The sequence below is a fragment of the Halichoerus grypus genome, chromosome 3 (genome assembly GCF_964656455.1).
Source record: "Halichoerus grypus chromosome 3, mHalGry1.hap1.1, whole genome shotgun sequence".
NCBI classification, from domain to species: domain Eukaryota; kingdom Metazoa; phylum Chordata; class Mammalia; order Carnivora; family Phocidae; genus Halichoerus; species Halichoerus grypus.
In genome coordinates, this window is record NC_135714.1 from 44,259,232 (window position 1) to 44,274,229 (window position 14,998).

General features: G+C 42.7%; 1 protein-coding gene across 6 annotated transcripts in view; it reads left to right on the top strand.

Annotated features, from left to right (window-relative positions):
• Positions 1 to 14,998, top strand: part of CRACD (capping protein inhibiting regulator of actin dynamics) — a 255,057-nt gene that overhangs the window by 190,785 nt on the left and 49,274 nt on the right. For all 6 annotated transcript variants that reach the window (XM_078068685.1, XM_078068682.1, XM_078068681.1 and 3 more), the window contains one exon: positions 13,987 to 14,158. The gene's annotated coding sequence lies outside the window, so the exon portion shown is untranslated. The remainder of the gene's footprint in view (positions 1 to 13,986; positions 14,159 to 14,998) is intronic.

Consider the following 14,998-nt stretch of genomic DNA (forward strand, 5'->3'; position numbering starts at 1 on the left):
TGTTTTTGTTAGTTAGTTTGTTTGTTTTTTGTTTTTACTTCTCCCTAGAATAGGACCGTTCCAGAATGAATCTGTTACCTGTCCAAGCTGTTGTCCAAGAGTTAGTCTGGGAATGAGAAATCCAGGGGGAGGACAGTGATTCTCAAAGAACTGTGTTGTCCTTGCCTAGTGCTCTCCAATGAGAACAGAATAAGGAGCAAAAGAAATAAACTTAGTATCAATACAGATCAAGGAAGAACAGCCTGACCCGACTGCCTGACATAATCTGGAACACTGAGACAGACTAGAATTTTTTTAAAAATCTTTCAAAACAGTATTTTCTTTTCTGTTCTCAGAAATGATAACAAGGCAGCTCTACCCATAGGTAGGCACAGAGGATCAGGTGAGTTCTTATTCCTTTCTTAGACCATCTGAACACTCATGGTTTCATTCTGCTACCCCTGGGGTCTGTTTTTCATAGGTTGTCTACGTAAGCAACAAGCACTTTGCCTGATGGGTCTATGACACGTTAGTGTCACTTTGACCTTGGTCCACTTGCGGCTGGTACCATCAGGAATTTCGGCTAAGTTTTGTTTTGTTTTGTTTTGTTTTTAGATTTTATTTATTTGACAGAGAGAGACACAGCGAGAGAGGGAACACAAGCAGGGGGAGTGGGAGAGGGAGAAGCAGGCTTCCCGCTTGAGCAGAGAGCCGGATGTGGGGCTTGATCCCAGGACCCTGGGATCATGACCTGAGCCGAAGGCAGACGCTTAACCAACTGAGCCACCCAGGCGCCCCTCTGCTAAGTTTAAAGATTTTATTTATTTGAGAGAGAGTGAGAGAGCGCGCACACGAGAGGGGGGAGGGTCAGAAGGAGAAGCAGACTCCCCGCTGAGCGGAGAGCCCGGTGCGGGGCTCAATCCTGGGACTCCGAGATCATGACCTGAGCCAAAGGCAGCTGCTTAACTGACTGAGCCACCCAGGTGCCCCTGAATTTTGGCTAAGTTTAATAAGAACTGTTGCTCACATAGTGGAACTAGTGACTTGTATCCTTTATTTCTAAGAACTTTTACGTATTCAGGCATGGTTTGAGAATTTGACCCCAAACTCACCTTCTATCCAACAGGAACTAAGATTGTACCTGCCCCTAGGTTAAAAAAAAATTATTAGTGAATCAAATCATTCTATAATCTGTAACTAAATAATTATTTCACTAACCTTTATAGAGTCTCTGTATTATCAATAATTACTACAATTTTTGTCACGATTTCCAGCTGTCTAACCACTGAGCTCCTTCACAGTTAAACCAGTCATAACCACCCATGTTCCAAATGTCCTCTACTCAATAGTCCTCAACAAACATTACATTCTTCAGGCCTTATTTCTGGTTTATCAGTGCCACCCAGCTCTCAATTTAATGAAGCTATTGATGTAAAAACACACAGACTTTGAAATTTTTACTAGTACAAGAGTACCAAACCAAGATACTGCATCTTTTAAAAATCAGCTTGTTTTTCAAAGAAATCCCTGACATGTAATAATATCACAGAGGCTAAAGACTTGTAAGCATGGTGATGGGACCTGGTGAGCAGGAGGTAGCAGTTACTCTAGACATCGTGGTAAGACACTTCCATGCCAGAGAATGGGAAATAAATCCCACTGAAATTCGGGGACCTTTCACATTAGCAAAATTCCTAGAAGTCTAGTGGTCTGGAGCGTGTTGTGATATCCCTCCTAGGGTTAAAGATAAGTTGTTGCATCTGGCCCGTCCTACCACCAGAAAGAGGCACAACACCTAGTAGGTCTCTTTAGATTTTGGAGGCAGCATATTCCTCTTTTGCATGTGCCCATTTACTGAGTGACCAAAAATCTGCTCATTTTGAGTAATGCCAGAACAAGAGAAGGTTCTGTAACAGGTCCAGGCTGCCATGTAAACTGCTCTGCCATTTGGTCCAGCAGATCCGGTGGTGCTTGAGTGTCACTGACAGAGAGGGATACTGTTTGGAGCCTTTGGCAGGCTCTATAGGAATCACAGGAAACACTCAGGATTTGGGGACAAAACCCTGCTATCCTCTGCTGATAACTATGTATCAAGATTTTGCGAAATAGCTTTTGGCTTGCTAAGGCTAGGCAGCTTTTGGCTTAGTAGACACTGAACACTTCACCATGCACCACCAATTTACTATGTGACCTGAGCTGCCCATCATGAACTGGGTGTTGTCTAAGCCACCAAGCCATAAAGCTGGGTGTGCACAGTATTCCATTATCAAAAGGAAAGTAGTGTATGCAAGATCAGGTTCGAGCAGGCCCAGAAGGCACAAAGTTATATGAAGAAGTGGCCTAATTGCCCACGGTCCCCATTCCTGCTACACTACCTTCTCTCTCCCATCCCGTACCTACGGCCTCATGGGGCGATCCCTATGACTAGTTAACTGAGGAAGAGAAAACTTAGGCCTGGTTTATGGACAGTTTTGCATGATATTGAGGCACCACTCAAAAGCTGTCATGCTGAAGCCCCATTCTGGGACAGCCCCAAAGGACAGTGGTGAAGGGGAGTCCTCCCAGTGGACAGAACTTCAATCAGTACATCTGATTGTTTGTTTTGCTTATAAGGAAAAATGGCCAGAGGTACAAGTCTATAACAGTTCGTAGGTGGTAAGTAGCCAGTGGTTTAGATGGTCAGAGACTTGGAAGGGTTGTGATTGGAAAATTGGTGACAAAGAGGTCTCTGGAAGAGGTAGGTGGGTAGACCTCTCTGAATGGGCAAAGGATTGCAGGATATTCATGTCCCATGTAAATGCTAACTAAAGGATGACCTCAGGAGGATTTTAATAATCAAGTGCATAGGATGACACATTTTGTGGATACTTATCAGCCTCTTGCCCCATCTACTTGTCAGTGGGCCTGTGAATACAATAGTGGCAGAGAGGGAAGTTATGCATGAGCTCAGCAACACTGACTTCCACCAGCCAAGGCCAACAGAGACCTACACTGAGTCCCCAATATGGCACCATGCCCTGAGATGAATAGCTACCTACCTGGTACAGATCCATTACATTGGACCACTTCCATCATGGAAGGAGCAGCACTTTGTTGTTCCTAGAACAGACACTTAACTCTGGACACAGATTTGCCCTTTTTGCACATAGTGCTTCTGCCAAAACTGTCGTCTGTGGACTTATCTGCTGTAATGGTATTTGACACACATCACTTCTGATCAAGGGACTTGATAGGCCTATGCTCATGGAGTTCACTTGTCTCACCATGTTCCCATCATTCTGAAGCGGCTGGCTTGATAGGATGGATGGTGGGATGGCCTTTAGAAGACTCAGTTACAGTGCCAGCTAGGTGGCAGTACTAGGGCTGGGACTGTTTCTCTCACAGCCAGACTCCATGGGTCGGAATAAAGGGCTAGAAATAGAAATGGTCCACCCTAACTCCTAGTAACCCCCTAGGGAAATTTTCACTTGCCATCCCCTTGACTTTAGGTTCTGCTTGTCTAGAGTTCTTAGTTCCAGTGGGAGGAGGGCTTCCACAAGGGAACCCAACAGTGATTCCATTGAACTGGTAGTTGAGACTGTCACCCAGCATCTGGGGCTGCTCATGCCTCTCCATGAACAGGTGAAGAAGGGGGTAATTGTACTGGCCAAAGTGATTGATCCTGACTACCCAGGGACAATTGGGCTGCTGCCATACCACAGAGGTAAGGAAGAGTATGTCTGGAATATAGGAGATCTTTTATGGGATCTCCTAGTACTCCTGGGTCCTATGGAGTAATAGAAAACTACAACAGCTCAGTTCAGGACGGCTAATGGCCCAGCTTTGTAGGAATGTAGGTTTGTGTCACCTTACCAGGCAAAGAACCATAGCCAGTTGATTTCCTTGCCAAGGATAAAAGGAATGTGGAATGGGTAGTGGCACAAGATGGCTACAAAGATTACATAGGAAGACCACATACGTGTATTCATGTAAATATACATATACATATAAAGAGAGCTATGACCACATGACCAGTTGTTAAAACAAGGACTCATAAGGGTATTTCTTCCTTATTTTGTTATGAATATGGTTGTATATATATTAACCAAATAATTTTGTTTTCTTCCCTCTTCTCTCCTTATCCTTTAATGTCAGATATATTAATAATAGCATTATGCCTCAGTATATAAGTTATAGGAGAAGTGTGAATATTACTCAAAGACTTTGCATCCTCTTCTGGGGAGTGGGTTAGTGTGTTTTCAAATGTATGTGGGATATTTGTATCACGTTAGTGGAAGTGTGACTTTGTTATATTGACTTTATTTGGAGATTAAGTATGATTAAAAAAGATGTATATAAGGGGCCAGGTTGACATAGGATGGAGTATGATGATAATTTTTTTTAAAGATTTTATTTGTTTGTGTAGAGAGTGCATGCGCGAGCAGAGCGAGGCAGGGGGAGAGGAAGAGAAAATCTCAAGCAGACTCAGAGCTCTGCGGGGTCCATCTCACGACCCTGAGATCACGACCTGAGCTGAAATCAAGAGTCAGACACTTAACCAGCTGAGCCACCCAGGTGCCCTGGAGCATGATAATCATTTTGATGTGTCAGCTTGGCTAGGCCATAGTCCTAGTTATTTAATCAAACACAAATACTGTTTAATTGCACTGTTGCTGTGAAGGTATTTTGTAGATGTAATGAAAGTCCATAATTCATTGACTTTATTTATTTATTTATTTTTAAGATTTTATTTATTTATTTGACAGAGAGAGACACAGCGCGAGAGGGAACACAAGCAGGGGGAGTGGGAGAGGGAGAAGAAGGCTTCCCTGATGAGCAGGGAGCCCGATGCGGGGCTCGATCCCAGGACTCTGGGATCATGACCTGAGCCGAAGGCAGACGCTTAACCGACTGAGCCACCCAGGCACCCCTCATTGACTTTAAATAGGGGAGATTATTCAAGATAATCTGAGTAGGCCTGAATCAATAAATTGAAAGGCCTTGGGGCACCTGGGTGGCTCAGTTGGTTAAGCATCTGACTCTCGATTTCGGCTCAGGTCATGATCTCAGGTCGTGAAATTGAGTCCCACATTGGGCTCTGTGCTGGGCGTGGAGCCTGCTTGGGATTCTCTTTCTCCCTCTCCATAGATAGAAAGATAGACAGAAAGGCCCCTTAAAAAGAGGACTGAAGCTTCCGTGAGAGCAGAAATTCCATCTGTGAATAGCAGCTTCAGTCCGTGCTCATGAATTCTTGCCTGCCCTTCCTGAGAACTTGCCCTGTGCATTTCAGACTTGCTTAGCCAGCCACCACCCAGTGTAAGCCAATTCCTTGCAGTAAATCCTTTAATATATCTTACACACACACATACACACATTTCTACCTCTATCTCCTACTGGTTCTGTTTCTCTGATTAAACCCTGATCAATACAGCCTCTGATGTCCCTAAAGCTTTTGTCCTACTGCACTAAATTTGCAGGGTAAGGGAGCAGGCAGCTCCCCCTGCCAATATTTCCCACTCAAAGTCAGCCTGATTTTTTATTCACAGCACTCTTTGAAACTCAAGTGGCACAATTTGGCAGTGAAAACAACCAGCACCCACACATTTTCTAGCATGTGGGAGAAATGTGGCCAGACACTGAGACTTAACATTAGCAATCATGTCTGCCTCTGTTACTATTTCTAAATATTATTTGGTGTTGCTTGTGAATTGTTGTAAGACATGTCAAAGGGGGTTCTGAGAGAAATCAATGGGAAAACAGAAAACCGAAAAATTGATGTGGTTTTGAAAAATAGTGGGCCCAAGAAACCTGCCAAGTCATTGTCATTTTAACTGATACATCTTTGCCTAGATCTAGGTTAAGTACACACATAATTCAGTAGGTTTTGCTTAGGTATTTACAGTCAGTGCTGCTATAATGTGACCTATACACTGCCCAAAATCAACATGCTGTGCAAAATCACAAAACGAAAACCAAGTCTAATGGGAAAAATGGGATATTAACACAACACACAAAAAATTATCAGTGACATATTTTAAAAGAATAAGAACCTAATAAAAATAGTAGCAGTTTTCCACATATTAAATGGTAATGAAATACATAAGTACTACAGTAAATATGGCAAAGCCTTGAAAAAGCCCCGCAGTTCGCTTGTGGACTGGTGCGTTGGAAGGTCTGTGGCTTGTGAGCTCTTGTGAGGTAGGGGAGGCAGGTTATCCAAGATGGCCAGACAGCTGCAATACGACATGTGTAACACACGTGCAGTCTGGGGGAACTGGTAGGTATTTGAGGGGTGTGCATGTGTGCATTTTGCTACGTACCTCACTTCAGCTGGGTGCACTATTCTGCATTCACCTAGTGTTTCTCATGGATGAGATACCTTGGATCAGTCACACTGGAACACATTTGCATTGTCAAAACAAGTGTGATTACAGGACCCACTGTACTACCTAAAGAGATCACCATCCTTTATCTATTTTCAAAAATCTCAAAAATTCTTTGGAAGTTTGGCACAGGTTTATTTATTAGCAAAACTTAAGGTGAATATAGATGTTTTCCAGGAATCCTGCATTTGATGATAAAGTGCTGTCACAGACCCCACTGGGGTCTAAATACACCTTTATACAATCTGAAAAATTCTGATTTCTGAAACACATGTGCCCCTGAGGGAATAGGGAACAGTAGATGCGTATGACTGAGTGCAGGCAGCATGGCGGGTGCTGTGGGTATAGAACGAACAAGGTGCAATCCCTGTCCCCAGGGACCTTGCAGTCTGGGAGCTGTAGCGTGCTCGGTGGTATCGTAGGAGATGTCTGCGCACGCACAAATGGAGAACAGAGGAGGGAGTCATTCTTTCGGGCCAGAGTGTTTAAGGACAGCTGTCCAGGGAACATGACACCTGGAATGTGTTTAGGGGAACAGCTAGGAGTTCTCTGGGCAAAGGCAGGAAGATATTCCAGGCAGAAGTATATGAGTGAAGGTGTGAAAGCACAGAGTCACAGACGATCCAGAGTGACTGCTTTAGTATCACACAACTATAATGTGGTCTATTCGTTGGCTAAGGCTGCATAACAAAGTACTACAGAATGGGGGACTTAAACTACACAGTTTGTTGACTCATGATCTGGAGGCTAGCAGTCTAAGATCAAGGTTTCGTTGTTGTTGGTTGAGGCTTCTTTCCTTGGCTTGTAAATGGCCATCTTGTCCTTGTGTCCTTACATGGTCCTCCCTTATGTGTGTCTGTCCCAATCTCTTTTTATGAGGATACCAGTCATATTGGAATACGACCTACCTGATGACCTCATTTTACCTTAATTATCTCTTTAAAGACTCTGTCTCCAAATACAGTCCTATTCTGAGGTACTTGGGGGTTCGGACTTTAACATACGCGTTTTGAGTGGACACAGTTCAGCAGTTCAGTCCATAACCCATGGTGTGGCACAGAAGAAGTGTGAGCAAAGCACTTGGAAGCCAGAGGCGGGTGTGGTCAGTTATCGCCGGGCTTGGTGACTTGGGAAAACTTCAAGGACATAGGTCTTGAAGGATGAATAGAAGTTCATCAGGTTGAGAAGGAAGAAGATGATGTTTCTGTCTGAGGAAACAGCAAATCCAAACTTTAGGCCTGCCCCAGAGGTCTAGAACATATACCATAGCCCGTCCACGTGCATGTGCAGGACCCCGGTAGTCCCTGATATGGGCTGGTCACCACACTCTCTGCTTGTGCCCCTGATTTGTGAATGCCAGTCACCACCACCCCTGGGCCTCTCATCGTTTGTTCCAGGGACCCCTGCCCTCTTCTAAAAGAGTATTATTGATCCTGTCTCTTCATTTTCTGAATCAACACAACAGCAAATATCTGCCACCCTCTGTGCTACCCCAGAAAAAGAGACAACACTTCCTTCCTTCCTCATGTAACTTGACAGCCACCGTGATACCCCTTCCCTCCTCTCTGGAAGTGGGATCTCAGTCCTTAGTCTTTTTATGACATGGCACCGGAGAGTGCGGCCTACCTACACATTGCCAAACGTACTGGGATTACTGGATGTGGTAAAAATGTGATAGCCACCGAGTGGATTGTGGATCACTGTACTTCTAGGAATCTTTTTTTTTTTTTTTCTAAGACAGGGAGAGACAGAGAATCTTAAGCAGTCTCCGTGCCCAGCGTGGGAGCCCAGTGCAGGGCTCGATCTCACAACCCTTAGATCATGACCTGAGCCAAAATCAAGAGTCGGATGCTTAGCTGACTGAGCTACCCAGATGCCCCTCCAGTAATCTTTTTTAACTGAACAGGTTCTTCTGAAAAGTACTCTGATGTTCCAGAGCTAAGAAAAATGTGGTGAAATTACCTTTAAATTAAATTACAGGATTCAGACAGTTGCGGTGTACTGTGTCCTAATATATGCTATTTACATGCACGCTTGAAATCAGAACTTGACGTAAACATTAGGTTTATTTAACCAAAATGTTTCAGTCAACTCACTCGAGTTTACTGAGCAGTGTACTCTGGATTGTAGGGGAGATGTATATACGAAATATATGGTACCTAAAGAAAATAAAAGATTTCTGAAAGAGGGGTGCCTGGCTGGCTTAGTCAGTACAGCATGCGACTCTGGATCTCAGGTTGTAAGTTTGAGCCCCGTGTTGGGTGTGGGAGTGACTTAAAAATAAAATTAAATTTAAAAAAGATTTTTGAAAGAAATAATGAAGACAAGTGATTCCCACGGTCTGTTCAGAGGGGGACTAGTCATGACAAATATCAGAAAGTCAACTCTGGGAAGCACCGCATTTTCTCTGCTCTTTTGGAAAGTGATGATGATGTCAGCATATTAAAGACTCTGAAAGGTCTCATAGTAAAGAAACATATTTAACTTTATTTACCTGGATTCTCAAATGTACTGGCCTTTGAATAAGAACCTGGCACCAACCATAGAGCACATTCTGAGAAACCCCAGACGAAGACATTTGTGATGCTTAAAATGAACTACCACAGGGAAATTCTGTTTCTCATTTGGAAGCGTACCATATAAATCCAGTGCAGATAAATTGTACACTTTTATTATTTTAGGTTTAGAAATGAAAATGTAAGAATTGCGTCCTTACGACAAATGGAAAATGAATCAGATTTGCTTGACTTAGTGATTTTTAATTTTTTAGAATCTTCTATATAAACTAGCAATTATGATGATGCAGCCATCAAATGGCATGTAATTATATCCATGACATAATGGATAATGTGCACCCTTTTAAATGAAAAAAAATTCCCTAAAGTAATTATTGGATGATGAAAATAAATTAATTCAGTACTTAAAGAATGAAAATTACTGTGATCCCTGAAGCAGTCTATATGCATATATAGATTCTTTCATGTGAAAAATTGCAACAGAAAATTGCTGAAATATTAAGAAAATGTAGCAGCCACTGCCTTTTCTACTATAAATTCAGTCTTACCACTTAAGATGGTAAATTTCCAGAGAGGCTGGTAAGCAGATGTTTCATGGCTAGTAAAAGTTGGATCAGGATTAGGGCCAAGTACCCTTTGTCTCTGGGGCCCACACACTTAACCCCTAACTAGAGCTGCAGCCAGTAAAAACAAATTTAGTAGGAATAACCTTTCTTCCTTCTCCCTCCCCTTTTCCCCCCACTGTCCCAACCACCCAGCGAAAATAGATTTGTGTTATAAAATTCTAAAACGCCAACTTAAATACGCTAATGTTGGAGATGACTTTGCTAAACTATACATACTTCTAATGCATGGCAGTTGTATCTTGGAATATTTCATATTACCATTGCAGAAGTGCTCTGTTTTACTACATTGTTAAAACTGCTTTGATCTTTTAGACCCCATCTGTACAAAAATATTCACAGTAAGGGTTGGTGTTACCTATGAAGGAAGATAGCTGCTAGTGATAACCATGCACTTAATCCAGTTGATTCTATGGAGACAAGGCAGCCCCCAAATCATAAACTGATCATAAAATAGTTTATTTAATGGATATTTGTAGACCCATGCTCAGGTTTTCATAATGGTTGTTGTGCCATAGAATTGCAAATGTTTCATAAAATTTATTAGCTACTTGCCTTTTTTTTTTTTAAGATTTTATTTATTTATTTATTTGACAGAGAGATAGTGAGAGCAGGAACACAAGCAGGGGGAGTGGGAGAGGGAGAAGCAGGCTTCCCGCGGAGCAGGGAGCCCAATGCGGGGCTTGATCCCAGGACTCTGGGATCATGACCTGAGCCGAAGGCAACGCTTAATGACTGAGCCACCCAGGCGCCCCTAAATAAAATCTTAAAAAAAAAAAAATGTTCCAAGAGGCAATGTTCATAATAGCAAAAAACTGAAAACAATCCAAATATCCACCAGCAGGAAAAGACATAAATAAATTATAGTATATTCACTTTCTGATGGCTGAGAAATATCCCATTGTATTTATAAACAATGAATATAATTAGTAGTCTTTGAAGACCATCAGAGAACATCAGGCAAGTGTTAAAAGAGCTGACCTTATATAAAATGAGTTAATTAAAAATTTTAAATTAAAGAAATTCTCTAAGATGGTACAGGTATCATTACATTGTATAACTGGTCTTTGGCACTAATGAAATAAATGAATATTTTCTGTGTGACTGTCCAAAGCTCAAAATATGTAACTGACACCTGATTTCTAGATTTGGCAGCATTATTATAAATGGTCAAACACTAATTTGTACTACATTTCACTTATTTCTGAGGTGAAACTCTTCCCTTTTCCTTTTATATTGATTGCCTTTTTCCCACTGCAGAAGTATCTAATCCCTAATTCTCTAATCAGAAATATTCTAAAAGACCATAGCAAAATTCTAAGAGCATCAGTTATGGCATCATTATCCCTGGTCTGGACCACATATCTAGCTTTTAAGCTAAGTAGAGAATTTTAGATTATGTCAGAATTTATTGATGGGGAAAAAATCATCACTTGCTCTGAAGTCAAGGTGGGTTTGGTGGTGTTCAATTGAGCTAGAACCAAGAGAGTTAACTATAATTAAAGATAAATTATGGGGAGCCTGGGTAGCTCCGTCAGTTAAGCATCTGCCTTTGGCTCAGGTCATGATCCCAGGGTCCTGGGATTGAGCCCCACATCGGGCTCCCTGCTTGGTAGGGAGCCTGCTTCTCCCTCTCCCTCTGCTGCTCCCCCTGCTTATGGGCTCTCTCTCTCTCTGTCAAATAATAAAATCTTTTTTTTTTTAAAGTAACTACTGAAAACATACAAACATTCTGAAATCAAACCCTCCAATTTGTTTTGTTTTTACCATTTTTAAATATTATGATTTAAATTGTATTGAACACACTTCCTATCTTTTTTTTATTTAAATTCAATTTGCCAGCATATAGTACATCATTAATTTCAGATGTAGTGTTCAATAATTCATCAGTTGCATATAATACCCAGTGCTCATCACATCACGTACCCTCCTTAATGCCTATCACCCAGCTGCCCCATACCCCCACCCACCGCCCTTTCCGCAACCCTCAGCTTGTTTCCCATAGTCAAGACTCTCTCATGGTTTGTCTTCATCTCTGATAACTTCCCATTCAGTTTTCCCTCCTTTCCCCTATGATCCTCTGCACTATTTCTTATATTCCACATATGAGTGAAACCATGTAATTGTCTTTCTCTGATTGACTTATTTCACTTAGCATAATACCCTCCAGTTCCAACCACGTTGATGTAAATGGTAGGTATTCATCCTTTCTAATGGCTGAGAAATATTCCATTGTATTTATAAACAACATCTTCTTTATCCATGCCTCTGTTGAAGGACATCTCAGTTCCTTCCACAGTTTGGCTAATGTGGCAGGATACAAAATCAATGCACAGAAATCAGTTGCATTTCCATACACTAACAATGTGACTGAAGAAAGAGAAATTAAGGAATCGATCCCATTTACAATTGCACCAAAAACCATAGGATACCAAGAATAAACCTAACCAAAGAGGTAAAGGATCTATACTCTAAAAACTACAGACCATTTATGAAAGAAATTGAGGAAGACACAAAAAGATGCAAAAACATTCCATGCTCATGGATTGGAAGAATAAGTATAGTTAAAATGTCTATGCTACCCAGAGCAATCTATATATGCAATGCAATCCCTATCAAAATACCATCAACATTTTTCACAGAGCTGGAATAATCCTAAAATTTGTATGGAACCAGAAAAGACCCCAAATAACCAGAGGAGTGTTGAAAAAGAAAACCAAATCACAATGCCTGACTTCAAGCTATATTACAAAGCTGTGATCATCAAGACTGCATGGTACTGTCTTTTAAATAATAAACATAGTGAAAAGAATTTAACCCTGGCTTAAGGACTGCATGCCTAGCACAAAGCCTTATTGATAGGAGGCATCTGATATACCAAGGGACCTTTCCTCTTAAGTGTGATAGAATACATTGTTGTTTCAGGGACCACTGAAGTTTGAAGGCCTCTTTGCACCTATAGTAAGGATCCCAGGCTGTTGTCTTTTTGTGATTGATCACTGTTCTATCTGCTTTCTTAGTATCTTACATCACAGTTCAGGGCAAAGTGGTTTAAACTACTTCTTCCCACTTCAGACTCTGTCTCAGAAAGGCTAGAACTGAAATCACCAGAAGAAATGAGATGACTACCTTGCACATCTTTAACCTCATTTCTATACCCAGATTTCTCCGTAGACTATGGTCAGCACAGGTCCGGGGGTTCTGATACTCAGATGGGGACTCATACCTGTGTGTTTTGTGCAGGTACTTTTCCATACACCTTGCGAGCTTTCATCTTTTCTTTTCCCTCAGAGCTCTTGACTCCAGCTTCAAAGATACATTTCCCATGACATAGACAAGTTAGTTCATCTCTCTATGCCTCAGGTTCCTCATCCGTAGTACGAGGATGCTAATAGTATCGACCTCATAGGGTCATTGTAAGGATTAATTGAGTTAATATTTGGACAGTTCTTAAAGCAGTGGTGCATAGTAAGGATTAAGAATTTAAAAGGGGGGGGCGCCTGGGTGGCTCAGTCGGTTAAGCATCTGCCTTCAGTCATGATCCCCCCTGTTCATGGGAAGCCTGCTTCTCCTGCTCCTCCCCATTCATGCTCTGTCTCGCTATCTCTCTCTCTCAAATAAATAAAATCTTTTAAAAAATAAATAAATAAATAAAATTTAAAAAGATTGACCACTGGTAAATGGTTTCTTAAAGAAAAGGAAGGATCTGAAAAGATGCTTCTTCTGGTTCGGGGTGATATACACTTTCTTTCCTGAGGTAGGAGCGGAGTGATATGGATGAATTTGTGATTGAAGAAACAGAACAGAATGGTATTACCTAAAATATCTGTCGGAAATGCTGGCCCTGAGCCTGGGTCCTGACTGGTTGAAGTAATATATGGAAAAATGTTCATAGCAACTCCTTTGGGGCTCTTCATAGTAGATTTTAAAAGGAGACAGGAGAAATAAACCGGAAATATATAGCGATGGAGGGAATTGGGGGCAAAGCTTATGCCAAGAGTTAGCAGTTATCTTCTGTATGTAACAAAGGCTAAAACAGGGTGATTCTCAGTGGAGAATATATATATACACACAAGAAAGTTACATATGTAAAGGTATATAAATTTTTTTAAGCACCTGTCTGACTTACGTGTTTTCTCAGCTTCTGTGGAGAAGGGCACCGGCCATCTGCTTTGTTAAAGAAAGCAGGTGCCACCTTTGTGTGGCATGTGCAGGGGGGTGCTGTGCGGCCACCATGAAGCTCGGAACCCCTCCGTGTCGCCCCAGGTGCTTCTTGGGAGCCCGGTGGCAGGAGGCTTCCTGTGCCCTTGGCATGTCTCTCCCTGACTGTGCCCAGCCAGGGACTGGCCCTGATATTCCTGGCACAGGGCTTGGTCGCTCATTCACTCTGATGGCCGCCCTTTGCCCCAGCTCCCTTGGCCAGAGGCAGCTCAGTTGTAATTTGCTCTCAGGCTCAGAGGTGCAGCCCTGTCAGACTGCAGTGTGTGTTTATCTTGTAATCCACAGACAAGAAGAAAGGAGGTAAATTCCAGCCTTTTAAGAAGTTGTTTGGCAGAAGGAAAAAGAAAGACACTTTGTGGTCCCAGGAGGCGTCAGCAGGGAGTAAGAGTCACTCTCCCCGGAGTGTCAGCAATGGGAACTTCTCTTCAGATGAGGAGACCCTGGAAGACAATCTAAGGTAACAATTCATACTTGTCCCCCCGGCCCAGATCTTTGGCAGAGTCCCAAGTGGGGAATGGGATCCCAGAGGAGGCGAGCATGGAATCACAGTTGTGTTGCATCTCTGGGAAGGCGGAAGACTTGGGGTTCTTTGTGCGTTCTATGTGGAGAAGGCACCTTGGGGAATTGGTAGTGAGCCTGGCCTCATTTTCCGGGAGAGCACAGGGATCTGTCCCTTCATTTGGCTGCCCTCACTGGTGGTAGAGGCAGCACCCCACTGGTTTGGTTCAGCAAGATCACCTGGATAGGAGACTGCATTCCCGTGTCCTGTTGCTTGGCAGAGAGAGTGGTCATAGATTAGATTGTACATCCACGTCGAGAACATAGACTGCTCAGGCACAGGGTGGTCACCCTTCATACCTCTGGCAATCTCCAGCGACTTCTGGAAACTGTCACGGAGCTTTTAACTTCTGCTCTTTGTTTTCTTTTTCTTTTCTTTAAAAATTTATTTATTTGAGAGAGCGTGAGCGTGCAAGCACGAGCAGGGGGAGGGGCAGAGGGAGAGGGAGAGACAGAATCGCAAGCAGGCTCCAGCTGAGTGTAGAACCCACTGGGGGCTCAATCCCACGACCCCGAGATCACCCCCTGAGCTGAAACCAAGAGCCGGATGCTTCACAAACCGAGCCACCCAGGCGCCCCTGCTCTGTTTTCAGTGTTTCTCCATCTCTCCCCCACCTTTTTCCTCACCCCTCCCCTTTCTCTTTCCCTCTCTCTCCCTCCTTCCCTCACTCTCCCTCCTTCCCTTCTTCAGCTTCTCCCTCTCCCCCTCTCTTTCCTTCTTAGAGCACAGGCACTAAAT